This window comes from Podarcis cretensis (genome assembly GCF_951804945.1).
Source record: "Podarcis cretensis genome assembly, chromosome: 4".
Lineage (NCBI taxonomy): Eukaryota > Metazoa > Chordata > Lepidosauria > Squamata > Lacertidae > Podarcis > Podarcis cretensis.
The window spans coordinates 32,413,215-32,441,057 of NC_137173.1; the positions used below are offsets into that span (position 1 = coordinate 32,413,215).

General features: G+C 41.7%; 1 protein-coding gene and 1 long non-coding RNA gene across 4 annotated transcripts in view; one reads left to right on the forward strand and one right to left on the reverse strand.

Moving 5' to 3' along the window:
- LSAMP (limbic system associated membrane protein) overlaps window positions 1-27,843 on the forward strand; it is a 460,055-nt gene that overhangs the window by 293,982 nt on the left and 138,230 nt on the right. The window lies entirely within an intron of this gene.
- The window catches only part of LOC307213942, a 31,305-nt gene continuing 26,342 nt past the window's right edge, over window positions 22,881-27,843 (reverse strand). Inside the window, exons 2-3 of the long non-coding RNA XR_013837780.1 lie at window positions 24,712-25,176; window positions 22,881-23,170 (exon numbers count right to left, since the gene is read on the reverse strand). This is a non-coding gene — a long non-coding RNA (uncharacterized lncRNA). The remainder of the gene's footprint in view (window positions 23,171-24,711; window positions 25,177-27,843) is intronic.

Genomic DNA, 27,843 nt, shown 5'->3' on the forward strand with positions numbered 1-27,843 from the left:
TTAATGGTTCTTTAGCAACCCTTAGGTTCATTATCTTAATTCCCTTTCATAAAGTTTCCTTTAGTTTTTTTTAATTACTGCTGCAATTCTTTACCTCTTACCCCCTGACATCTTAACATTCCTCAATTTTACAATTGTTTTTAAGATATATTTTAAATTTCTTCCAGTCCTCTTCCACTGTCTCTTTCCCCTGGTCACGGATTCTGCCCGTCATCTCGGCCAGTCCCATAAAGTCAATCACCTTTGTTTGCCATTCTTCCAGAGTAGGTAGTTCTTGCATCTTCCAATACTTTGCCAGTAGAATTCTTGCTGCTGTAGTGGCATACATAAAGAAAATCCTATCCTTCTTTAACACCACTTGGCCAACCATGCCCAAGAGAAAAGCCTCTGGTTTCTTAGGAAAAGTCCACTTAAGGACCTTCTTAATTTCATTATAGATCATTTCCCAGAAAGCTTTAACCTTTGGGCAGGTCCACCAAAGGTGGTAGAAAGTCCCTTCAGTCTCATTACATTTCCAACACTTATTGTTAGGCAAATGGTAAATTTTTGCAAGCTTGACTGGGGTCATGTACCACCGATAGATCATTTTCATAATATTTTCTTTTAAAGCATTACATGCAGTAAATTTAATACCGGTGGTCCATAACTGTTCCCAGTCCGCAAACATAATATCATGACCAATGTCTTGTGCCCATTTAATCATTGCTGATTTCACCGTTTCGTCCTGTGTATTCCATTTCAACAGCAAGTTATACATTTTTGATAAATTCTTAGTATTGGATTCCAACAATTCTGTTTCTAATTTTGACCTCCCTTTCTGGAATCCTATTTTCCTGTCCTGTTTAAATGTCTCATTTATCTGATGATAATGCAACCAGTCTCGAACCTTGGGCTTTAGTTTCTCATAACTCTGAAGTTTAACCCTTTCACCATCATATTCTAGAATCTCATGATATTTTGGCCATTTAGAGTCCATATTAAGCTTTTTTACTTCCCTAGCTTCCATTGGTGACACCCACCTAGGGGTTTTACTTTCCAGCAGATCTTTGTATCTAATCCAAACATTATACAATGCTTTCCTTACAATATGGTTTTTAAAGCTTTTATACACCTTTGCCTTGTCGTACCATAAGTATGCATGCCAACCAAAACTATTGTCGTACCCTTCCAGATCCAAAATGTCAGTGTTCTCAAGAAGTAGCCAGTGTTTCAACCAGCAGAAAGCTGCCGATTCATAATAAAGTCTTAAGTCCGGCAGGGCAAACCCCCCTCTATCCTTTGCATCAGTTAAAATCTTAAATTTAATTCTGGGCTTTTTGCCCTGCCAGACAAATTTTGATATGTCTTTCTGCCACTTCTTGAAACAGTCCATCTTGTCCAAAATTTGCAACGTCTGGAATAAAAACAGCATTCTAGGCAATACATTCATCTTAATAGTAGCAATTCGGCCTAACAAGGAAAGTTTCAACCTTGACCATATTTCCAGATCCTTCTTTACCTCTGACCAACTTTTTTCATAATTATCCTTAAATAAGTTCACATTCTTGGATGTTAAATTTAACCCCAGGTATTTTACCCTTTTTGTTATTTCCAAGCCTGTTTCATTCTGAAAACTCTCTCTTTCTTCCATTGTTAAATTTTTTTCCAACACTTTTGTTTTTTGTTTGTTCAATTTAAAACCTGCTACTCGACCAAATATTTCAATTAATTCTAATACTCTTTTAGTGCTAGTGTCTGGCTGTTGCAAGGTCAATACTAGATCATCTGCAAATGCTCTTAATTTGTAATGTCTAACTCCGACCCCGACTAAAATCCTGAAGAGTCACTGCCAATCCGTGAAGATAGTACTGAACTAGATGGAACAGTGGCTTAACTCAAGATAAGGCAGCTTCGTGCTACTACCCCTACCAATGCTACTAACATTACTACTACCCCTAAGTAATACTAGTGACAGTGTTACATTTCTATCCCACCTTTTGTTCAAGATTAAGGCATCATGCATGGTATGTTCTGCCCTTTAAACCCTCACAACAACTGTGTGAAGTAGGTTACGCTGAGAGAAAGTGACAGGCTCAAGATCACCCTGTGAATTTCAAGATTGAGTGGTGGCTTGAAACTGGGGTCTCCCCAGCCCTGCTCTGACCCTCTAGCCATTCATTACATTATGCTGGCTTTCAGAAGTAGTAGTAGCAGCAGCAGCAAAATGATAATTATCCAAAAGGCCTGGTCCTATCCCACTGAAACAATTTATATAATAAGCAAGGGAGGGAAAGGCTGCCAAGAATAAATGGGGCGGAAGAAGGGAAACAAGCCAATGAAAGAAATGTGAGCAAAGCAAGGCAGAGAGAATGTTTCCTCCACTGAATTCTGAAGTAACCAGCCGTTGCCAGTACTAGGTGCAACTGTGCCAGCTCCTGAGGTATGATTGGAAATGTGTTCTGTTTCCCACCCCCCTTAATTAAGTTATATGCTTGCAATCTGCTAACTTCCAAGACCTAATTTTGCTCCAAAGGGCTGCTCTCCCACAGCATTTTATTTTCTTCCTCCTTGGAATATTCAGACATCTCTTGCAACATTCAGACATCTCTTCTAATGTTACCGCGGAAGTCATTCCACATTGCGTACAGATCATTGGTGTGTATTACAGGAGTTAAGTGGATGCTCATTGCTTTGAAAATCTATCCTGGAGCCTTGATCATTTCTAAAGTTTCCTGCAAAGTAACCCTTTTTTCTACTTGGGTATATTTCTGTATATTTCTGGATGACCACCCCTTCTTATCTGCTAAACTCACTTGCCAATATTTAGTTATTCTATGTTAGCAATGACTTTTATAACTGGTCTGTGAATGAAGCATGTGGCTTATTGCACTGATGTCTAAGGATAATAAAAACAAAACAAAAATAACAGGACTATAGAGAATTCCAGTGAGTTTAAGTCCCAGCACCAAATCAGGATCAAACTCTGAATGTCAGATAGTCAGCCCCTTCACAAAACATTCGACTACTTAACATAAAAACACAGCTAAGGTGCAGAATTCATCACTTCTTTTTAGAATTATAAAGTACAGTTCAACCCTAGATGATTAGGAGACTCCCAGTGCTTCACTTCTATACTAAATGGTGCTTTTATACTGCCATTAATTGGAAGATAGATAGGAGAAAGTAAAGGATATTTACATCCCTCCCCCTGCAACAAAAGTAGGGGGAATTGCTTTCCTCCCTTGTCTTTTCTTTTACCAGATATGCAAAATACACCAGACATTTTTCCCCCCTCACATCAGCCACCAGTTCCTCTAAGCTCATAAACTGCCTGTAGCAAGCTGGCTTCCTCCCTGGTGAGATGGTTAAATTGTCACAGTTGCTGTCGACTGTAGCACAGAAGCCTGGGGTAAAGGGAGAGGAACTGAGGTATGGGGAAAGAAGCCCTTTAATAATTCAGATGGCAAATATCAATGCAAATCAGCTTTAATTCTGGGAGGTATTCTGGTAATGAAAGCTGAAATGCCATTTCTCAGAATGACATCAGCCCCTGATTCATTCTTCATGACTGTTCTGCCACTTTTGTACGGTAAACAGATTGGTTTGGGATGAGCAAGCAGAGAAGAAAAACAACCGCACCTACTCAGCACAGTCATTGCCCTCTTCGTATTCTGGGATGGTGGGCTTCAAAGCTCGGATGACCACCTTTTGTAGCACGTTCAGGGATTTCAAGTTGGGCACAGTGATTACCAAAGCTAACCAAGCCGTGAATATTTCTATAGCTCAAATGGCAGAACTTTCCTCTGTGGATCAGTCCTGTCATGTCAAGATGGCGGCGCGCATAGACGCTGCGGCTTAGTACTCTCCCTTGTTTTTCAGCGTTTTGTTTTGTTTTTTATTATTTTTACTTGTTCTGAGTATGTCTGGTCGGGCAAGAAAGATTTACAGCAGGCAGGAACTTCTGAAGGTCGGGTTACAGTGTGTACAAGCTGTAAGAGCTGATTATTTAGATCTATCATCTATCAACTGTCATCAACTGTCAGCCAAGATGGCGGTGCGCACAGACGCTGTGGCTTAGTGCTTTCCCTTTGTTTTTCAGCGTTTTGTTTTTGTTTATTTTTACTTGTTCTGAGTATGTCTGGCCGGGCAAGAAAGATTTACAGCAGGCAGGAACTTCTGAAGGTCGGGTTACAGTGTGAACAAGCTGTAAGAGCTGATTATTTTCGCCCAGATACCGTTCCTGTGGGAGTAGCCAGGCCACCGGGCTCTCCATGGATTACTATGCCTCCAGGGAGGAGGCGAAGGCGGCGTAGAGACAGGAGGCAAAGGAGGGGTTGTCGGGCCGGCGTCCTGGTAAGATTGCAGAGGAGTCCATCTAAACCACCACTCCCTAGCATATTTCTTGCTAATGTGAGATCTCTTGCCAACAAAATGGATGAATTGAGGCTGCAGGCAGCAAAGAACAGCCTTGTAAAAGATTGCTGCGTTTTATTTGTCATTGAAACATGGCTTCAACCGTCCATACCAGACATAGCTATTCAGTTGGAAGGCTGTGCGGTACATCGTCATGACCGAAGCATGGACTTCGGAAAAACCAAAGGAGGGGGGCTGTGTGTATATGTGAACAAGTGCTGGTCTAAAAATTCTAAGACTGTGGGCAGTCACTGTTCACCAGATTTGGAATTTGTAGCTGTTAAATGTAGACCAGCCTATCTCCCTAGGGAGTTCACAGCTGTTATGCTAACTGGTGTGTACGTGCCACCAGATGCTAATGCCAACTTGGCTTTGGGATGCCTGCAGAGCCTTATCAGCAGCCAGCAAGACAAGTATCCTGAAGCTGTGCACATCATTGCGGGAGACTTCAACCATGTTGAACTTAAAACAGTGCTCCCAACGCTCTATCAGCATGTGAAATGTCCCACAAGAGGGGACAAGACACTGGATAAAGTTTATTCGAATGTAAATCACGGCTATAGGGCTTTACAGTTGCCACATTTGGGCCAGTCCGACCATATGTCTCTGTTCCTGGTACCAGCATATATCCCACTCAGGAAACGGGCTCCCACAATATCAAGGACTGTTAAAATCTGGCCTGAAGGTGCTATTCACCAGCTGCAGGACTGTTTTGAGAGAACCAATTGGGATATTTTCGATCGTTCAGACCTGGAGGAGCACACGGCGGCAGTTCTGTGCTATATCAATCACTGCACAGACACTGTCACAGTAAATAAATCCATCCGGTTTTACCCCAATCAGAAACCCTGGATGAATAGAGAGGTCCAATGCCTGTTGCGGGAAAGAAACAGGGCTTTCAGGTCGGGCGAGGTGCAGCTTTACAGTGTGGCAAGAGCAAACTTGAAGAGGGGTATTCGACGGGCGAAACTGGATTATAGACAGAGGATTGAGGATAATTTAAGGAGCAACAACACAAGACAGATGTGGCAGGGGATTCAGCATATTACCAACTATAAACCTAACCTTGGTGCTGTCGACGGTGACCCTTTGCTGGCGGAGGAGCTTAACCTCTTCTTTGCTCGCTTCGAGAGGGAGCCACCTGAGACGTCGGTATTACAGCCACCAGCCCATAGGGGCCCCTCATTCACTGTAGAGGAGCACGAGGTGAGACAGGTATTGAGGATGGTGAATCCGAGGAAGGCTGCTGGACCTGATGGCATCACTGGAAAGGTGTTGAAGGGCTGTGCGGATCAGCTGGCGAGGGTCTTTACTAAGATCTTCAACAAGTCCTTACACCAGTCTATTGTCCCACCCTGCCTGAAGTCGTCAACTATTGTTCCTCTGCCTAAAAAACCCACAATCAGTAGTTTGAATGACTACAGACCAGTTGCACTGACTCCAATCATCATGAAGTGCTTTGAGAAACTGGTGCGCCGTCACATTATTTCCTGTCTTCCACCAATTTTTGACAACTACCAGTTTGCATACAGGGCAAATAGATCCACAGAAGACGCTATCACCACCACTCTCCATGCTGCTCTGTCCCATCTGGAGCAGCCGGGGAGTTATGTGAGGCTGCTGTTTGTGGATTTTAGCTCTGCTTTTAACACTATCCTCCCCCATAGACTGGTGTCCAAGCTAGAGGCGATTGGACTCTCCAACTCCACCTGTCTCTGGGTTTTGGATTTTTTGTCAGAACGTTCTCAGAGGGTTAGAGTAGGGTCACATATGTCCAAAGCCCTTAGTCTTAACACCGGCTCACCACAGGGTTGTGTGTTGAGTCCCCTGCTCTTTACTCTCTATACGTATGACTGTACAGCCATCTATTCCAGCAACAAAATCATCAAGTTTGCTGATGACACTACGGTGGTGGGGCTCATTTCAGGAGGGGATGAGTCCGCCTATCGGGACGAGGTGGAGCGGCTCTGTGTTTGGTGTGGAGAGAACAATCTGGCTCTTAATACAGCTAAGACCAAGGAATTGGTGATGGATTACAGGACAAAAAAGGCGGTCATTCAGCCCTTGTATATCAACGGGGAACGGGTGGAGAGGGTGGCGGAATTCAGGTTTTTGGGAGTGACTATCGATCAGGGCATGACTTGGAGCGCAAATACCACTGCTCTGGTGAAGAAGGCTCAGCAGAGAATTTATTTCCTCAGACTTTTAAAGAAGAACAATCTGAGTGAGAAACTGCTGGTGTCCTTCTACCGAGGCTCCATAGAGAGCATTCTCACATACTGTATTTGTGCTTGGTTCTCCAGTTGTACAGCTAGGGAGAAGAAGGTGCTCCAGAAGGTCATAACCACAGCCCAAAGGATTATTGGTCATCCTCTCCCATCTTTGGAAGAACTGTACGGTTCCCGTTGTCTTAGGAAAGCAAACAACATCCTGCAGGATGCATCTCACCCGGGATACAGTCTGTTTGCACTACTGCCTTCTGGCAGGAGATATAGAAACATCAAGTCAAGGACAAATAGACTGAAAAATAGTTTCTATCCAAGAGCTGTGGCCTTTTTGAATGCTGTAACTCGATAGTGTGACCTGGGAGTTTGATGGGTGTGGGTGTGGGTGTGGCTGGAATGTGGTTTGTTTGGTTGTTGTTGCTGTTTTGCTTTTGTTGTTTTTTTAAGGGATGACATCCAATTTCGTTGCACTGTGCAATGTTGCACTTGTGTAATGACAATAAAGAATCTATCTATCTATCTAATAAGGGTGGGCAGCTGGCAGCACTTGCCAGGGCTCAGGAGCCAACAAGTTTGAGGAAAGACAAAACCACTGCCAGAAATAAAATAAAAAAAATACACTGAATGTTGAGAAGATATGGCTCCTTTCTAGTGGTTGTTGGGGTTTTTTTGGGGGGAGATAATTAGATGCCTCTATCTTCAGTTGAACTTCAATTAAAAGGAAAAAAACTGTTTTGTCTGAGGCATTCCTGCATTTCAGGTGTTTAGACTAGATGACCATTGGAGTCCCTTCCAGCTGTACATTTCTATGAATCTATGGGTCAAACAAAAAGTTGTTCTATCATGACCTTAAATCCGTATGAAATTCTTTTAGTTAGCAGTGGGGGAGGAGAGAATTGGCACCATATCCAATTTCTTACTGCGACAGTCAAATTATGGATAAGAAGGGGTGCTTTGTCAACAGTAGCCTCATTCTTCCTGTGCACATATTCTAGTGTTACCTCTTTCTAAGTTACTGGATATATATTGTGAATATTGTTTAACAGATGGGGTTTACTCAGCTATTAATTTGCACCTATATTTTCATTATGCATTTGCATGCTCTGCAACTTATTGACACTTCCATTACAAGTTCCCTATCTTTTTGTTTTTAAATGGAGTAGTTTCTAAGTTGCTGGGCCAAGATGACATGTTCAGCATTTGCCCAATTAGCTCCCTGTGTGCTTTCTTGAATCACTATTTGTAGCAGAAAGTCAGCTCAGTAGTTCCACTGCCCTGTGACAGTTAGTCTGGGCCGTTCCCATGCTAGTGACCAGATGCTTCTCCTGCATGAGGCAATGGCTTGTGGTGAAAATGCTCATTTGTGCAAAGAAGATTCAAAATACTGTGAGAAAGTGTTCTAAGCAATATATTAAATGTCTAGATAAAGGCCATATCAATATCTAGCATGGGAGGCATTCAGGCTCATTAGCATGAAAAGTAATGTGAAAATGTTATACATATGCTATGTATGAACCATAACAGAAATCAGAGCCACTCCATATGTTTACCTACAATAAAATAGTTAGCTGGAAGATTCCATTCCCATTATTTACTTTCCCAATTCCATTCCATGCAATACCAGTAATAGGACAAACACTGCACCCAACTGTCTGGGACAGGCAATTCAGTGCAAATCAAACCTGTCTAACTGGGCTTATCAAATATATTTGATCCATCTCTTTTTCAACAGTAATAATTCCTTAATCCCATCTAGATAAAATACATAACCACATAGCAATGCTGGTGTGTGTGTGTGTGTGTGTGTGTGTGTGTACGTGTGTGTACGCTCAATAAACAATGGACTTAATACAGCCTCCCAAACTTTGTGCAAATAAATTAGGGTGAATGCTCCATAAACAGATTATTGGGAAGAAAACCTAAACTTTTATTCAGCATTTACGGTATTCTTTTTGGGTCCATTGGGTCCACTGAAGAAACAATAAATTTTCCTCTAATGTGTTAAGAGTTATGGTCCAGTCCAGGCCAAATCTCATATTTGCAGGTAATGAGTCATCTGTAAAAGCAAAGAGAAATTCAGGGCACCTTCATTGAAAAAGGGTTACTCTAGTTATCTATAGTTTGAGTTTAGCACAGCATTTGAGGCTGTGATGTTCAGAACTCAATATGACACTTCGATTAGGCAATTCAATGCACTGGGACAAAAGTAGCTTGAGGGAGCTTGTCTCTTTTTCTTTTTTGCTCTTGCAGAGGGAAAAAAAAAATCATCTCTATCAGTTCTTCGACTTTACATTGCATTCAGAGAAAACTAAAAGTTATGCTTTCCCATACACTGGACTCCCCCACAAGGCTTAGTATTAACCTGAGATGTCCCCGGGCAATGCAAAGGTCCAGCATAGACTACAGAGTTGAAAGAATCCATTTCTGACTTTGTCCAGCTGTTTCAAGTGGCGCTGCTTATCCCTGCCTCTTCCTAGTAATTTGATGTTGTTAATTTGCTTCCACATACTTGATGGTGATGCCTTTGCTCAAAGTCCTCTCTTCACAAGCTTTTTAATCGTGGTTGGTAATGAGTTGCCTCTGACAAAGTTGCCTCAATTCATAGAGCTGCTTTTGGGACCAGATGAAACTGTTAAGTATACCTGAGCCTTGAAAGCTGCCACTGTAATCTGGTGTGCAGTTTTGTAGATATGATACTAATATCCAGTGTAGTGTAGTGTAGTGTAGTGTAGTGGTTAAGAGCGGTAGTCTCGTAATCCGGGGAACCAGGTTCGCGTCTTCGCTCCTCCACATGCACCTGCTGGGTGACCTTGGGCTAGTCACACTTCTCTGATGTCTCTCAGCCCCACTCACCTCACAGAGTGTTTGTTGTGGGGGAGGAAGGGAAAGGAGAATGTTAGCTGCTTTGAGACTCCTTAGGGTAGTGATAAAGCGGGATATCAACTCCAAACTCTTCTTCATCCCATATTCTGACAGTACTCTGTCAGTCAACCTTCAAAGCATCAGGCAGGGTCTATATGCCCTGTTGGGTAACACACATTTCAGTAGGGTTTGATGAGCTACAGCATGAGGGATTTTACCAGCAGGCATCGATAAGGAGCATACATAGGTTTTATTTTTTGTTGCATTGGGTTAGATGCACTTGTATGATGTGCATTTATAGAAGGCAACACGGGGTATTTCCTATATCTCTTGCTTGATGATACAGTTATATTTGATACCATATTTAAAGATTTGGGAATTTTTAGGCTCTCAGTAAGCGTGGATATTATGGTTTTATATTGATGGTCTTTATCATAGTGGCTAGTGCTTTTCAGATTACATTGATTGTCACGTCTTTTGAATTGTTTTTACAGACATTCCCTTGGTAAGGGTATGCATTTGACACCTGGTAGGGAGAGCGGTCTGTGTCAGGGTTGAACCAGAGATCCTATTTGTGCAGAGCATTTGTTCCTAACTAAGTTATGGGTTGTTTAAACCCACTGGTTTCAGTATTGTTTAATAGGGCGTAAGCCTACAACGCAGGTGTGTTGTTGTTTTTCTTCTCCTTTTGAGACACTGAATATGCTTGCAAACAGTGTGACCCTTTCCCATCACTAAAGACTATAAAATCTCTGGTGATACACATCACATGTATAATATTCATTCAGCTTGATGACTGATAGTCCATAGGCAACTCCGTATATAGCTGATACATTGTTAAATGAGTCACACAATATTTAATAAGAACCCTTGTGAAAATCCACTTCCATTAAAAAAATACTAATTAAAAACAAGTTTCTGACCCTTGTGGCTAGACATATGGATTTAAAAAATGCAGGGTGCACATGCAAAAGGCTTCATTATTGGGGTATGGGGCAAAATTTATACACATTATATAGAAATTTACCACTTCCTCGTGGTTTTTTTTAACAACAAAGCATGGAGTTTGTGCACTTTTTCAAAAACAAATAAAAATTTCTTAGATAAATGCATAATTTATTTTGAGACGAGATGAATTTATGAAGTAAATTTAAAAGCTTCCATAAATAAGAAAACAGAAGAAAAGAAATGGAGCAAAACATTTAATTACTGCCCTGTCAATGTCTGTTTTTAAAAGCAAATTTCCTATCTTAATTATAATTGCATTCACATAATTGGGATGAGAGATGTCCTTAAAGTTTTTTAAAAGGGTGCAGCCCTCATGCATTCATCACCACTTCTAAATAGTTCCTGAAGATGACCCCCACCCCCCACTCCGTCACAGGAGGGATACTATGTAGCATCTGTGATGGGATTTTAATGTCCATGATTATGTATTTTCATTCTAAAGGTTTTTGTATATTCTTAAAGAGAGAAAACAAGCCTAACTAGTATCCTCAAAACCTCTCTTTACAGTGAAAAAACTATAGCAGGAATAATGAAAATTTGGTTAGCAAGTGCTCAGTCTTCTCCGATACTTATTTTCACTGTAGTTCAAATCTGTGCTGTCGGAAGGTCAGGGCTGCTTGCACAGGCAATTACTCTGGTCTCCTCCTGGTTTTCTTCCTAGCTGCTCTGAATCCTTTCACTTCTGCTCCTGCTGTGCCGGTTGGTTTATCCAGAACCATGCGATTAGAGACAAAAAGGTCTCTCTAGCAATGGATATCTGCCCAGGAAGACATGATTCATTCACCCGAATTGTGGGACTAGCTAACCTTCATGCATGGTACAAAAATACTGGCACTAGATTCTCCAGCAGGGACTTTGAATTACACAGTAAGAACAGCCTTTTGCAAACTGAGGGACTAGGGACCTTTGAGAACGTGCAACGTGTGACTACTAAATAGGCATAGGGGCAGGCAAGAACCCTGGTTCCTTACTTACACATGTTCAATGTGCTGTCTGTACAAACGCATGTACAGATTAGGCACATGTAGGCTCATCTGCCTATTTGGGCACCCTGCTTTATTTTAGAGGCTCCATGCATGCACATTGCATGTGTTCTGGTTTTGTGCAAACAGAACACTGAATCTTTCTAGGTTGAGCATGGGGACAGCCTCTCCAATTCTACTTACCAAATGCACATATGCAGCAACATACACACACGGAGGCTGCGTAAACACATACTCATTTGTAGTTCAAAAAAGTAGTTTTCTCAACCTGGAATCGTTCATTCATGTCTTCAATATGCTGCTTTCAATAAAGATTGATTGCAGAGCCTGCTGTCCACAAGGGTGGGTGTGGTTAGTTGTTATGCATTTGAAAACACTCCCCATGTTTAAGTTACTCACAGTTTTTCCCTTCCTGCACATGCCTCAGATGAAGGAAGAAGGAAGTGGTGATTGTGCTCTTGGTGTATGCCCACCCACAACTGGGCAGGTGTGCATACAGCTCCCATTGCTGGGGCCACCTATGTCCGTTTTCTGATGGACACATTGCAGGGTACTGCATAATAAATCTGCAATGAGCTTGTATTTTCAGAATGAAACTAGTTTCTCAGTAAGTGCTTTTCCGGGGTAAAAAAAAAGAGCAATAAATCTAGTTTGTGTGTGGACTATGTAGAAAATCAAGCACTCATTCTCCATTGATTCTATTATAAAAAGTGTGCATGCAGCCACAAAGGAGTGATAGCATGTACTGAGATGACATCCTCTTTTGCCTGCCAACCGAAGCAATTATAAAGGCATATAAAATATCCACTTCTTCAGCAGTGTTTTGTATGTTTAGGGTAACAGATCCTATGCTAGTACCCTCTCTTATGGCCAAGATTTTTTTACAACGAATATAAAACACATTCATATATGCTATATAAAGAAGTAGGGGGCAAATTAAGAAAGGAAAATGTGTCCTCTGTATTTAACTGCTCCAATTTAAGCATAATTCAACGGGCTTCCCATAAAAATGAAATGGAGAGACTTCCTTCCCTCCCATATCCGTAACATGCATCCTCTTCTGCTTGAACCTGGCAGGCTTTCTTTTCTCAGCAGGTAGGGAAAGATGAGTTGTTATAATAAGAAGGAAAAGTTTAGGATAGCAGCCTCAGGCGTGCTTTCTTAAAAAGAGGGTGGTTTTTTTAATTATTTCATCTCATTTTTTGTTCATTTCCCCCCTCCTGAGTCTCTGATTCGTTTTCCCTATATCAAAGCAGGGACTACCAGTAGTTCTTTCTAGGGCTCCCCCTCCCGCACCCTTCCCAGGCACCAGGAAAGGCGACTCAACATTTGCCTGCTAGGTTCAATGTTGGCTAGAAAACATGCTGGCAGGACGTTTTTGGTTTGTTTGTTTTTTGTTTTTTGTTTTTTTTGGTTGAAACACATACAGGATTCAGAAATAATTGAGCTGGACTCTGAAGTCTCTGAGGTGCAGAAGGAGAGGAAAGACAGAAAGATTAATTCCCTTCCTATTGGAGAACTAAGGCAGTGTTCTGATTTATGACTCACAGGCTTCCCAATCCCTCTCTAAACTGTGCTCTTAAATATGCCCTCATTTCGGGATGCTACAGTCTGTTATATGAAACTAATGAGAAATAGAACTTTATTTGTCACATAGGGCAGCTTGCAGGAGCCCAGAGAGATGAACTGCGCTTTTGTTTCTGTTACTGAGACCTTGATCAGAAAATCGCTTCATGCCTGTTCGATTTCGGGCTCATTCGCACAACCTTTTTTTACACGGGGCAAAGTCCGTATGAGTTAGCTATTTCAGCAGGTCTGGCTTATTGAATGATTCTGCAAGACTGTTTGGTAAAAGGAATAAAACTGCAGACCCCAGATATGCCAATAAACAATTCTGGAGGCCATTACCATAAAGCATAACATCAACAAATGATGCATTTACAGAAATGGGTCTGGGGTTATGAGGCATATAAATCAGATATATTAGATCACAATCCGGCCCTTGGTGTGGTGCATGCTGGGAAGGCACTTGCAGAGCCAGATAGTATTAGATGTCCCAAGCAACTAACCCAAGTAGCATGTTCAGAGGAAATGGCATGTTTTCCATTACAGTGGTACCTCGGGTTACATACGCTTCAGGTTACATACGCTTCAGGTTACAGACCCCGCTAACCCAGAAATATAACCTCAGGTTCAGAACTTTGCTTCAGGATGAGAACAGAAATCGTGCTCCGGTGGCATGGCAGCAGCAGGAGGCCCTATTAGCTAAAGTGGTGCTTCAGGTTAAGAACAGTTTCAGGTTAAGAACAGACCTCCGGAGCGAATTAAGTACTTAACCCGAGGTACCAGTGTAATTAATGGGAAATGACAGCAGAGAGATGGAGGAAAACAGAGAAAGGGTTGTAGTTCTTTGAGTGACAGTGCTAGCATCCAATCGGGGAATTTACCAGACTCACATTTTTACTTCCAACTGCGGTGGTTTGGATGGGAGCATAGAAAGAATATATCAGAATAACTTTCCAGTTTCTCTGCTCTTTGAAAATATGTCTGTCTGGCGGCAGCAGCACCCAAAGAGGGTTCACATCAATGTTTGGCCATCTCTGTCCCACCAGTGCTAGATGCTCCTGTTTCTATCAGCTTCCACCAGAGCCCCAAGAAATTCACTTATTATGGCTCTTCTAGATGTTAGTAGTGAAATGCACCTTCTGTGGCTCTGTCCTATGCAGTTCCTCTTGCACAAGGGTGGAGAACATATGACCCTCCAGATATTTGCTGGACCACAATTCCCTAGCCATTGGCCATGCTGCCTGGGGTGGATGGGAGTTGGAGTCCAACACTGGCTGGGTGGTCACTGGTTCCCCACACTTGCTCTAGCTCTGTCCACCTGGTACAGGGAGGGCATCAACCTCCTGCTGAAGCATATTGAATGATCTCTGCTGTTGCACTTCCAACAAGGGGGTGAGAATGATGTTCTCAATCCCTCCCGTCTCCATGCATTCAGTGAACACCATTTTGTTGTGTGGACATGCCTTATGTTAAAAGCCTAGTTCTCACTGACATTTAATAATAATAATAATAATAATAATAATAATAATAATAATAATAATTTATTATTTATACCCCGCCCATCTGGCTGGGCCTCCCCAGCCACTCTGGGCGGCTTCCATAAAAACCAAAAATACAGTAAAATATCACACGTTAAAAACTTCCCTAAACAGGGCTGCCTTAAGATGTCTTATGAATGTCAGGTAGTTGTTTATCGCTTTGACATCTGCTGGAAGGGCGTTCCACAGGGCGGGCACCACTACCGAGAAGGCCCTCTGCCTGGTTCCCTGTAGCTTTGCTTCTCGCAATGAGGGAACCGCCAGAAGGCCCTCGGCACTGGACCTCAGCGTCCGGGCAGAATGATGGGGGTGGAGACGCTCCTTCAGGTATACTGGACCGAGGCCGTTTTGGGCTTTAAAGGTCAGCACCAACACTTTGAATTGTGCTCGGAAACGTACTGGGAGCCAATGTAGGTTTTTCAAGACTGGTGTTATGTGGTCTCGGCGGCTGCCCCCAGTCACCAGTCTAGCTGCCGCGTTCTGGATTAGTTGTAGTTTCCGAGTCACCTTCAAAGGTAGCCCCACGTAGAGTGCATTGCAGTAGTCCAAGCAGGAGATAACCAGAGCATGCACCACTCTGGCGAGACAGTCCGCAGGCAGATAGGGTCTCAGCCTACGTACCAGATGGAGCTGGTAAACAGCTGCCCTGGACACAGATTTGACCTGTGCCTCCATGGACAGCTGTGAGTCCAAAATGACTCCCAGGCTGCGCACCTGGTCCTTCAGGGGCACAGTTACCCCATTCAGGACCAGGGAATCCTCCACACCTGCCCGCCTCCTCTCCCCCAAAAACAGTACTTCTGTCTTGTCAGGATTCAACTGCAATCTGTTAGCCGCCATTCATCCCCCAACTGCCTCCAGACACTCACACAGGACCTTCACTGCCTTCACTGGTTCTGATTTAAAAGAGAGGTAGAGCTGGGTATTATCCGCGTACTGATGAACACCCAGCCCAAACCTCCTGATGATCTCTCCCAGCAGCTGCATGTAAATGTTGAGAAGCATGGGGGAGAGGACAGAACCCTGAGGCACCCCACAAGTGAGAGCCCAGGGGTCTGAACACTCATCCCCCACCACCACTTTCTGAACACGGCCCAGGAGGAAGGAGCGGAACCACTGTATGACAGTGCCCCCAGCTCCCAGCCCCTCAAGACGGTCCAGAAGGATGTTATTATTAATTATTATTATTATTATTATTATTATTATTATTATTATTATTATTATTCCCCAGCCACTCTGGGTGGTTTCCAACAAAACACTAAAATGCAATAACCTATTAAACATTAAAAGCTTCCCTAAAGAGGGCTGCCTTCAGATATCTTTTAAAAGTTTGGTAGTTATTTTTCTCTCTGACATCTGATGGGAGGGCCTGTACCACTTCAGGCTCTGCATTAAAAAACAAAGAAAACACCTCTCTGTTTATATAGAAAACTGGATGCCAAGGATAAGAGTTATAGTCTATGTAGGAGGATTTTTTATTTTTATTTTCTGCATATGCAGAATTATTTAATTAATTAATTTAATTTATTTAATCATGTGAAGCCCCTTCTCTAATCTCAAGCTCAGAGACAGATTTGCCACCTCAGAGGATTAAAGGCCAGGAACATGGGAGCTGAAAAAAATTCATTTTGGCCACAGCATTCATAGGGAGCAGCACACTTAAGAGCCGTTGTTAATACAGGTAAAGGGGACCTTGGAAAGGCTATTGATCAAGAGTGATTTCAATTATTCTGCTATTGAGCAGATTCATGGGAGAGTAGTCAGGAAAGGCAAAAGGGTCCTGGAGGCAAGACTCTCACCTCTTCTGTATTTGTTTTTCTGGGCCTTTGACAAAAATCAATTCCTTGTCCTGAGTTTTCTGCCTGGGACACAAGCCAAGGAAAGGCAGGCAAGCTAGAAGTTCAGACAAGAAGGAAGAAAAGCAAACAGATGCATTGGATGATAAGAAAGCTTTGTGTTCAGCACATCACAGTATGTGCCTTGTGCTTATCCCTTATCAAATACTTATGGAGGTCCAGAGCATTGCTGTTGTCTGCCAATGTAAATGCAGACCAGTGCATGGGATTTTCTTTTCTTTTCCTTCTTTTTTAAAGATGAGGGCATTTTTGGCTTGGATAGTGTTCCTTCCAATCCAACTAGAGAGTCTAAACAGGAGGAATAGTCCTAACTCAAGCCAAAGGCATCTACTCAGAGATAAATGAGATGTAAGATGGATAAAGCAGATGGACATGTCATTTCAAGCCGGTGGGTCAATGCTGGGAAATCCATCTGTAGCAGATGAAGAAAAAAGGTGACTGATGGAGCAGCAAGGATAGGAATAAAGTGCAAAGTGCAAAGAAGATAGTTATTAGGGGTAGAGAGATCAGCCTAATTCTGTCCCATTTCATCTTCATTGGCATTCAGTCTACCATCTGCTCCATCCTGTTTTGCATGGACTTTTTAAAAGAATATATGAAATTAGCCATATTGATTTGCATGCTGTCATAGGGAGGGTTATGTTGCTGTTTTGTTGGGCTGCGTACATAGTAAAGGGGAGCCACACCGGGGTGAAGGCATCCTCTTTTGTTTGCCCCCATGCTAATTTTGATTTGTTGGTTAGCTATTCTAGTTGGGAATGATTCCTATACAGCTTGGTACCAGTGGTCTATGTTCACTTCTGACAGGTCCCTCCAGTGTCTAGTTATGATGCTCCTAGCTGCTTAGATCAGGTGGCTTATGGGTTCTTTGTAGTGTGAATGTGCATTGTTGGCTTGTAAAATATATAATAGGACCAGTTCTGGAGTTGCTTCTAACCCCTCCCTCTCTCACACACAAATAAAACTCACTGCCATCAACCGAATGCAACCAACCATGCCCTGGTCTCCCCAAACTCTCTCAATGCCAATGAAAACTAAAAAAATATATAGATGAAGAACCTATCCATGCAATTCTGACACAAAAGCCCATCACACACACTATGTAAAAGAATGGAAGTTTACTATCCCCCTTCTCCCCCCCCCCCCGCTCTCTCGCCCCACCTTTCTTCTCCCCCAACCTCATACTGCCTATAACAGTAGTGTCTCACGTTGAATGTAACTGATCTTTAGAAAGAACTCTGTGAATTGAAAACTTTTGTTGCTGAAGAAAACCTTTAATAAAAAGAAATTTTAAAAAAGAAATTACAAAGCATATATGAAAAATGTAAGCATTATTTGTATTCATGTTTATATACACTTCCCCAAAATAGATATTTTCCAATGCTTTTCAGTGTGCTTTCCCATAAAATATATGTTTTGTACAGATTTAAACCATAAAATCCATATTTCCATGCATCAAAACTGCATTACAAAATCTGGAGACATGTGAAATCCAATTGGGAGTTCCAGTATCTTAAGGGCACCAAACAAATTCCTTCGTCATCTCTAACTCTCAGCAAAGGAAAGGTCAATGAATGAGCACAAGAGGTCTTTTGACAACCAGGAGATAAGACTCCATTCATACTGCTTATCCATGTCAATCAGGAAAAGGAAGACCACAGGCAGGAGTATAGACCTTTTCTCTATAGCCAAGATAGCTAAGGAATCCACCCTAGCACTCAGCTTTCACATGCCATTGGGGAAGCAACTCTCAGGCCAAATCTAGGAGCATACAATCAACAGATCAGAATCTTTGACACAGCCTTCTGTTGCCCACACAACAACCTGGATGCCTAACACAAACTATGTGAACTAGACAGGACATGCAGTAGTGGTGAGGAATCTGAAATGGATGGCATGGCATGGAGAAAATGGATGGAGATTTTTTTCTTCCTCATAATTTGAGGACATCCAATGATGCTGAATGTTGGAAGATTCAGGACAGATATAGTATTGTTCCATGTATCACATGACCCCATATATAAGACAACCCCTATTTTTTGGACCGCAACATAAAAAATGGGGTGGGGGGAATTGCACAAAGTTGTTTAACTTTTTTGGGGGGGAGATTGCCCAGAGTTGTTGAGCTTTTTTTTGATGGGGGGCAAATTTCTAAGGAAATAATATTGTCTTATACACGATATTGCATAGTTATGTATGGCCCAACAGACTTTCAAAGAGGTTTTGATAAATTCATGGAGGAGAAGGCTATCAAAGTCTACCAGCCATGATGGCTATAATCTGCCTCCACAGCTGGAGGCAGTAATGCTTCTGAATATCAGTTGCTGGAAACCACAGGAGAGAGTGATGTTGCGCTTGAATCCTGCTTCCAGGTTTCCCATGGGCACCTGTGAAAACAGGATGCTGGATGGGCTATTAGCCTGATCCAGAAAGTCTCTTCTTATACTTTTGCAATAGCTTAAATTATTGCACACCACCCCAATTTCCGAGTGAGATTCCAGGGCTTGTAGGCTTACCCAGGGTTCATGTTTCCTTTTGGGAATGAGGCACAGTGGATACTGTGCAGGATATGTGGTTTATTTACATATAGATACAACCAGAGCCTACAAAGGACAGGTTCACAGCATTGACACCCTTAAAAGGTCTTGTTTCTGCCATAGCCACAGCCTTGGTTTCAAACAGAACTCAGACATTGCACTCAAACGCTGCTCTGACTCTCTCTCTCCAGCTTGCTGCTTTACTTCTAGGTCACATCACAACTCTAAACTCTGGTTTTGTCCATCTCTCTGTCTGTGAATTGCCCACCCATTAGCCATATCCCACAGAGCACCTTCCTTTGTTCTCCTTACACCTCACCAGGAGGTTAGTCTGACTATTCCAAAAATTAGAAGCCTTGATTAAATTCTGACACTTGCTGGATCCAGGGATTAGCGGAGTCTGGCACACAACTTAACACCCCAAATTCATAACAATACAAACAACTGGTTTTAATCTCCATGGGCCTCTATTCCCCCAAGACAGAGTTGTAGGAAGCAGATTCTAACAGCTATGAATTTTCTGGTATTCTGATAAAATAAAATTGCAGCATGGATATAGGTAAGTGACTCATAATATGAAGTACGTTTGGTGATATAATTATAACCTTCTGGTAGAATAACCACAGCAGTGATGTAGTCGTTTAAAAGTTGCTTCACACTGAAGACTGCCTTTCTATTACTGTCTTAGTTTTTTTAAGTGTGGCAATCATATTGAGAGAGAAAAAAATTCCACATCTTTTAGCCTTAAACAAAGTATTATCTATTAAGAAGAGCTACAAAATCAGTTTTTGACCTATCCTATGTTTGGATATAGGTATTGCTTGGATGAAAATTGGAACACAGGTTTCAATATTCACTGATGCTCTCAAATGCCATTGCAATTAACGGGGTTGGTTGGTCCTACCATTAGCCAGAGTGAAGGCATTGCCTAAGGCAACAGATTTTGGATCCTCGGTGCACATTACTTAAAACATGGCTAAGTAATTCTTTTTCACAATTGGGATCCAAGCTGGCTTGGGGGAAAGGCATCAAAATGCAGTAGTGTATTTCATAAGAAACAGCAGGATAGATGTGGATTGTGGCTAGTGGTGGGAGGTCACCAGATGTAGAGTAAGCAGGAGTGTGTGCACAGCCTGGGTGCCATGAAAAGGCAGAAATTTGTTTGCTCTTTTAATTTATTTTTTATTGTATTTTCAATGACAGGGAGGGGAAGAGACACTTGTGGAATTTTCTGCTTCGGGAGCCGAAACAACTTGGCCGGCCTTAGGTTCTGTACACCTTCACTTGAAGCAGCTGCAATTTGCTGCTCTGCCTCAGGCAGGAAAAAAGTATTGGGCTGACTCATGCTACATCTGCTCTGGGACTTGAGCAATTTTAAGAGAACAGTAGACAAGTCACAGATACAGAGAGGAGGTATCTGAACCAAACTGGAAGATCCAAACAGCCTGGGTACAACACAAATGTAATTAAGGGAAGGAGGGGGGAAATAGTGAGCAGCTATTATCAAGGGAGCTTTTTAGTTATCAGTCATAGGAGTTATTTCCCCAAGGGTCAGGGAAGTGAAGAATATAAACAAAAGAGTGTTCTTTTAGGATATGGCTAGGGAATTGGTATTTAATAGAGCCAAACAAATGTATGCAGCATCAAATTCTGAACTTGATATTATATAAGGGTAAAGTGTGACAATGAATACCTCATACTAACCTTTGCCAGCCTGATGCCAACCACATGTTTTGAATTACAGTCCCAGCTTACACAACTATGCTGGCTGGGAGTTATAGTTCAAAACAGCTGGAAAACATCAGGTTGGCAAAGGCTGTCTTATCCTGTATGTTGCTAGTAGCATTCCTTTTGTATGGTTCTTTCAGGGTTGGGGGAGAAAATTCTATTCAGTTCACATTTAATGGTGAACCCAAACTAATTCACACTTTCTGAAACAATGGGCAAACTAAAGCTCAACCATCCTTCAAAATTTGTGCTTCTCCAAATGCCATTATCCAGCCAAGTAATAGGTACAAAGATGTATATGCTAGGTTAAAGTGCACATAGAATACAAATAACAATACAAAACTGTATTATATTAGGGAAAATTGATTTGCAAAAATGTGTTCATAGGGCAAAATGGAATACAAAAATGTGTATATTTGAAGAAATTTGCACTAAAATGCTGATGATTTCCATGAGAACTTTAAAAAAAAAATACCACAAGCTGATTTGAAAATGTGAAGAACTGAATTTAAGATTGGACAACAAATGAGAAACTGGTGGAAACTGAAATTGACAGATTCACCCATCTCTAGGTTCTTTGAGAGACACTTGTGGCTCATTAATCAGTTCAGATATCATGCTTTGGTTATTTGTGGTTAACTGTTACTTGGTATGCACTTGGTGATATTGAAGCATAAGAAGACACCAAGTGATCTATTGGATCACATTGTGAGCCAGCATACTGATTCCAACCACATCCCAGGATGTATTGCATCCCGGGATGGATTGAGAACCAGGACTATTGTAGTCCTCTACAAAGCTCTCCACTTTCACATCTGAATATGCCATTTTCTATAGGCTCTTTTCTCCACATTAGGTTCTCTGTCATAAGGGCAGATAGGAAAACACTAGTGGAAATGGCAGAGATTAATCTGAGAAGCCTTGTGTTTGAATGCTACCACAGCCATGATCTCACTTGGTTCCCTTTGGAAGTACTAAAGCCCTATTCACTTGTTACGCCCTCCCACTGCATGCATCTAGTGAATGCGTAACAGAGAATAAAAACATTCATGGAGGAAAATCAATGGAAACAAATCCTGATTGGGTGCTGATCTTTCTTTCACTCACTCTCTTTCTCACACACAAACACATGCATACACACGCCAAGGCCAGGTTAATGATTTCCTTGGAGACTTCTGGGATCAATGAATGGAGTTTGTTTTAAAGGAATGAGCTTTGTGCTGGAGGTTTTGCAATTGTGCTAATGAGAGGCTGTCTATCAAACTTAAGTGGCATCAAGTGACTCAGAACAAGAGCTCTTGGGCGTTAAATGGTTCCTACCAAATACCAAAGCCATTATTGTGATTGGCTGTTATGGCCCTCTAAACAGCAAAAGTGATTAAATTGGTTGTTATGAAACCCTGAAGATGCATAATTATGAAAAATACAGCTTGAGTGCAAGCGTATTTTCATCTCTAGGCTGTTTTCTATCTCAAAGAAGAAGAGATACCAGAATGTTTTATATGCAGAAGTTGTATTATTCAGAGGTTCAAGGACTAGAAAAGCCCCTCAAGCAGCACAGAAGGTTTACCAAGAGGAAGAGAATTCATACATTGAGTGTGCAGTCACAACCACAGTTCATCTACGGCCAGTGATTTCATTATCATACATGTGATCCCCCAGGCGGTTACCCATCCAGTCACTGTCCAAACACAGACCAGTGTCTGATTTCGGATGGTGTGGGTGGTTGTCCTGCACAGGATGCCAAGTCAAGGGGGCTAACAACAACAACAACAACAACAACAACAAGTACCTACTGAGAAGATCCATAAAAAGCAACTGAATCAAAAGGAATTATTGTGAAAATAAGAAATATGAGGGGAAGCAAAATTTGTCCTTTCTAAGAGTGCCATAGTACCAAAGTCTGCCTCTGCACAGACCACCTTAGCTTCAGTGTACCATGTGTCCTGAAAGCTGCATCTTGTGCAAAATGTAGAGGTTAGGTTGCTGGAGCAGTCAACCATGATCATGCATGACCATTGCTGAAAGAGCATCACCAGCTGCCAATTTACTACCAGACCAAGTTTAAAGTTTTCTGGTTGACTTGCAAAGTTCTAAACAACTTGGGACCTCATTACCGGAAGAAACACTTTTGCCTATATAGAGCTGCCTAGCTGTCAAGATCTTTGAAGTAGGCCTTTCTGGTTGTCCAAAGCCTGCTGAAGTACATTTGATGGCAGGAGGAAAACTTCTTCTGTTGCAGTACCTAGCCTTTGGAATCATATTCCCTGTAAAATAAAGCAGGCACCAATTCTACTGAGCATTTATTCAGCAAGATTTTTGTGGCTCCTGCTACCAAGACTTGACAGGTAGCTTGCCTACTATAGTTATAGTAATATTGCAGTATATTTATCCAATGTGATGTGTTTTTACTTATCGTGTTTGCATGCAGGTTTTTCTTAAGCTGTGTTTTGTTGTGGTAGGCCACCTTGAGATCTATGGAAAGGGTAATATAAAAATATTTTTAAATAAATAAATCTCTTCTAACAGGAAGAAAACAGACCAGGTCCCTGTTAACTTTCATGTCTGAGTGTCCCATAAATAAGTCCTCCTCCAGACTCAGCCCATGAAATGCAGTTCTCCCAAGACTGAACACTGAGACTTAATGTGATTTTGGTTGTAGGTCAAATTGTCCCTGGAAGGGTTTTTCCCTATGTGACAAAGAAGAGAAAAAGGTGTTGGTGGATAACAAAGGATCCATGTCTATAGGATGACTAGAGAGATTGAGATCCTGTGCAAACTTTTAGCGGAGGGTTTTTCTCCATTAGATATGCTAATGGCTGTTGTTGCTGTTGCCATCATGGTCATGAATTATTATTCATAAGCATATATTAAGTATCAAACACTTTTCAAGGCAATTTACATTCATATAATAAAAACAGTTAAAAACAGGGTTTAAAATTGTAAAAAAAAAAAAAAAACCAACTCCAATTAAAGATAGATCTAAGAACAAAGAACACCCCAGGCAAAGAGGTACCCCCCTCTGCCCATCCAGCTGAGAAGCTTGTGAAAACAAGAACACCTTCACTTTTTTTCCTGGAAAATGCAAATAGTGGGCACCTGTTGTATCTCTATTCCTATTCCATGAAATAACTCCTGTTAATGAGTTGACCAGCATTTGTAGTGCTTTAAAGGGAGTGCTGTGCTGCAACTGGATTGTAAGAGAACTAAATTCTAGATGTGCTTTTGGGTGATTTAAGTTATGAACCAAGTCATGAAAAGGCACTTGCATGCCCACACAAATGTGCAAAGCTGGTGGGAGACACTTCTACTGGAGCTAGCAGGTGTGCATGCAAGGTTCCATGCTGTGGCTGCCCTTAACATCAAGCTTTTCACAGACAAAATTACAATAACTATAGCCAAGCACTTGGAGGGATACACAAAAGACCATCATAGGTGAGCACCTCAATAACAATGCCTGCTAGATATCTTATTTTTGCACATTCACAGACTTAACATTCTAAAAATACATAAATGATGGGCCCTATTCCTGGTGCATCTTCAATCAAATATTTAGAATGGGGTATAATGACAGCTACTCTGTGAAATCCAGTAACCACCAACTGTTGGATACCACGCAGAGGAGGGTTGGTGGAGAGTTGGTGCTATTCCATCGCCCAAATCCACTACTGAAATATATACATTAGTGTATGAAATTATTAAGGGGCAGAGAAAATAATGTGAGGCTCAAGAGAACAATTATTGGGAAACTCAAAAATACACTAACCTAGAAGTATTCTGGCTGCCAATGGCGTCAATCATGAAGCCTGATGTAATTGTTAGGGTAATCTGGGGAAACTGTTGCACTGATGTACTGGCTTCCCACATTTTTGTAGTGCCAACAGACAGTGCAAGGAAGACCAAATATCCCAGAGTCACTTGCAATATTTAGACACATAGCTAGGGCCTGAACTGATACAGTACAGACAGTGATACCATTAATTGGAGCCTACTTGCCAGAATCAGAACAGACATACCCTTTCTCGTTGACAGCGTTTCTACCTTCCCCTACTCATCTGGAATTGCACATTGATCCCTTTTTGTACTTAAAGCAAGAGTTTCTATTTCCATTTCAAAGAGACGTGTCTGTTCCCAGAAACCAGTGCTGAAGACTAGTAAAGAAACCCCACTGACATCCACCTGTACACCCATTTGGAAGTTGTGACATCATCATTCCTTATGTTTTCAGACGTTTTCACATTTTGAACTATCATTCAACTTGTGTCTAAAATTGTTCTCTTGGTATCCATGCTGGAAGCTGCCATTCTGCTGCCTCCTGTGTTCAGGATTCCTCTCATTCTGATGTGATTCTTCTGTGAGTTCATTAATTGAAAGGAAATTTCTGCCAGACCAAAGGTGTCAGGAAGCTGAGGGAGACGTGTTCCTCTAAAGTTAGGCTTGATCTGCAGCATCTGCAGCACTGAGAATCTCCCACACTGTGCCTGTGAGGAATTTAACAAGGGTGCCATCAATTTATATCCTTTCAGCACAGCCGAGAATGTCCTTACCCTGGTCTAGGCTGCAGTGAGATGTCAGTGCCCCTTCCCTGACGACTGAGCCACTGCCATTTTTTAAATTCCCATATTTTGACCATTTTTTCCCACCCAGGAGTGGTTAATAACAACAATAACCTCAACTGCAAATGATAGGCTGAGACAGTGAGAGGCGATAATGAGGAACTGGACGTGTGAGGTAAAGACAGGAGAATTAAGTGGCAGCCAGCTAAGCAGCAAAGGGGGGATGTGATTATTTCATTTTTTAAAAGCAGCATCAGTGAAATAGACAGGGAATGACAGGACTGAGTCACATAAAAATAGAATGACAGGAAGAGATAAGTGAGGGAAAAGAGAAAGGCAGAAAACACAATATAGATCCAGCCATTAACTAGAGCATCATAAAGAAAGCAGAGAGCAAAATGCAGAGGAAAATAAAGGGCACAGGGTGGGGAGAGAAACAGATGATGGGGGAGGAAAAAGAAAGGACTGTCTGAGGAAGAATGAGATATGGATCAGCACAAAAGGGGAAGGGGAGAGAAAACTGATTTTCATTTTTCTTTAGCCTACATCAGTAAAAATCAAAATCTGTGGACTCTACTAAGTTGCTACAACCTTCTCTGTTGCTGGCCAGCCATGCTGAGGGATCTGAACTCAAACCACCAGTATGGCTGTTAAAGTCACGCTCCTGAGAGTTGCTTCTAATTCAAGGCAAAGTCAGAAGAAGTCTGCTAAGCATTCTTCTTGCTATTGATTGAGTTATTAAAATGTGTGCATGCTTGCCACCTGCCCTCCAAAGACCTCAAGGCGTCTAGCAAAGTGCAGAAAACTAGAGAATGCGGCAAGAATAAGTATTCAAAACTCCAGAGACAGTTAAAGCTAACAAGTAAAATAAGGTTTTACTAACTTGCAAAATGATAATAAAAATATTATTATTAATAATAATAAATTTGTCACTTTTTACATTGAAGTGACTTAAAATGATTTGCATTACACAAACAAAAATAGCAAAGAACATTAAAACAGGAATAAAAACAAGACTTGACGTGCGCATCCAAAAATGTGTATAAAAGGAACAAATCTTACCCATGCCACTTAAAAGGATGAGGACAAAAAGAGGCTATAGGCACAATTAAATTGTCACCCTCTCAGTTAAGAACTAAGGTGTTCTTCCCTGGGGATAGCATTACAAGTAGGGAGCCACCACTGAAAAGGCCCATTCTCATGTTGCCACTCTGCACATCTCCCTCAGCTATGGCACACAGGAGAGCCTTAAATGATGAGTGCCAGATTGGTTTATGTGGAGAGACAGTCCCTGAGGTATTGGGGTCCTGAGCTACATTAAGGCTTTGTACAGCAAAACCAGCACAGTGAATTGAGCCCAGAAACTAATTGGTGGCCACTGCAGTCATCCCAGAATTAAAAAGGAGGCTAAATGGACTTTCCACTAAAAATATTATGCTTTGTATATATATCTACTATGGGAGATGTTGACAGGTCCTTGATTCTAGAGGTATGTATTCGGATGCCATAGACAAATCAGTGCTCACAGTCCCAAAGACCATAAATCTTAGAACTGCTTCCCAGGTACTTTTTGAAGCTGGATGATTGCTCAACCTATTTCCCAAAGATCTATGCCCTTGTGTTTTCTAGGAAAGGATTGTTCTTTCTATACTTTTGATGTTTATACTGAAAGAAATGCATAACCAGTGTTTCTGCTTAGATGGGGGGCAACCCTCAAAGCAGCTTCACATGCCACAATGAAGGAATCACATGCTTTCCCACTGTGTTCACAGGGCAGGGCAATCCTGACATCTTAATGTTTTATCCAAATGATTCCTGAGCTGGGAACACTTGTATCTGTCATTTGTAATAATGGGTACATGTGAAATGTTTTGCATTTAGCCTTAAGAAAATGGAATATGTGAAGCAGTCTTCAGAGACTGAGAAATAAGCACACAAAGTTAAGGAGAGACATGAATGCTCAAAGTGAAAAATAAAAGGAGCTACAAGATGAAATACTGTGAGGAAAGAAGAAAGAGGCCAACACCTTCCATTAAGTTCTTCAGAGGAGCATGAAGAAACAGGCTTTGAGACATTGAGTTCCTGATGATTCCTGGCTCTCCACGACTTCAGAAGCTCCCCATCATGTATGGAATCTGCTTAGTTTTCTTTGCAATTTTCTTCTTAAAACAAAAGACTCAACTGGACTTGAAATCATACCATTCTAGGATGCTGGCATATGGTCTCAAGAAAAAAAATATGTATTGTGTATGGCTGGGTATTAGAATTTCAGCTCAGCGTCTTATGGAACTGAAGTGAATCAGGTTTGCATTATTCTTTCATCCAGGTAGTTCAAGTGCCACCCATACTCTGTGTTTGCTGGGTGATTACATCTTTCTACCTGGGTCTTGTGTTGGAAGAATGTTCCTCTGTGTTAGTAAAGTGGATCAATGTTGGCATCATATGCTATAAGAGATTTTTCTATCAGTGAAAACAGTCACAACTGCCCTGGGCACTCATCAATAACCAATTATGAGATCATCTGGATTTTCTAGTTTTGTATTTCTACCCTTTCCAAAGGGGGGGCGAGGGGGGAAGAAATGGTTATATTAT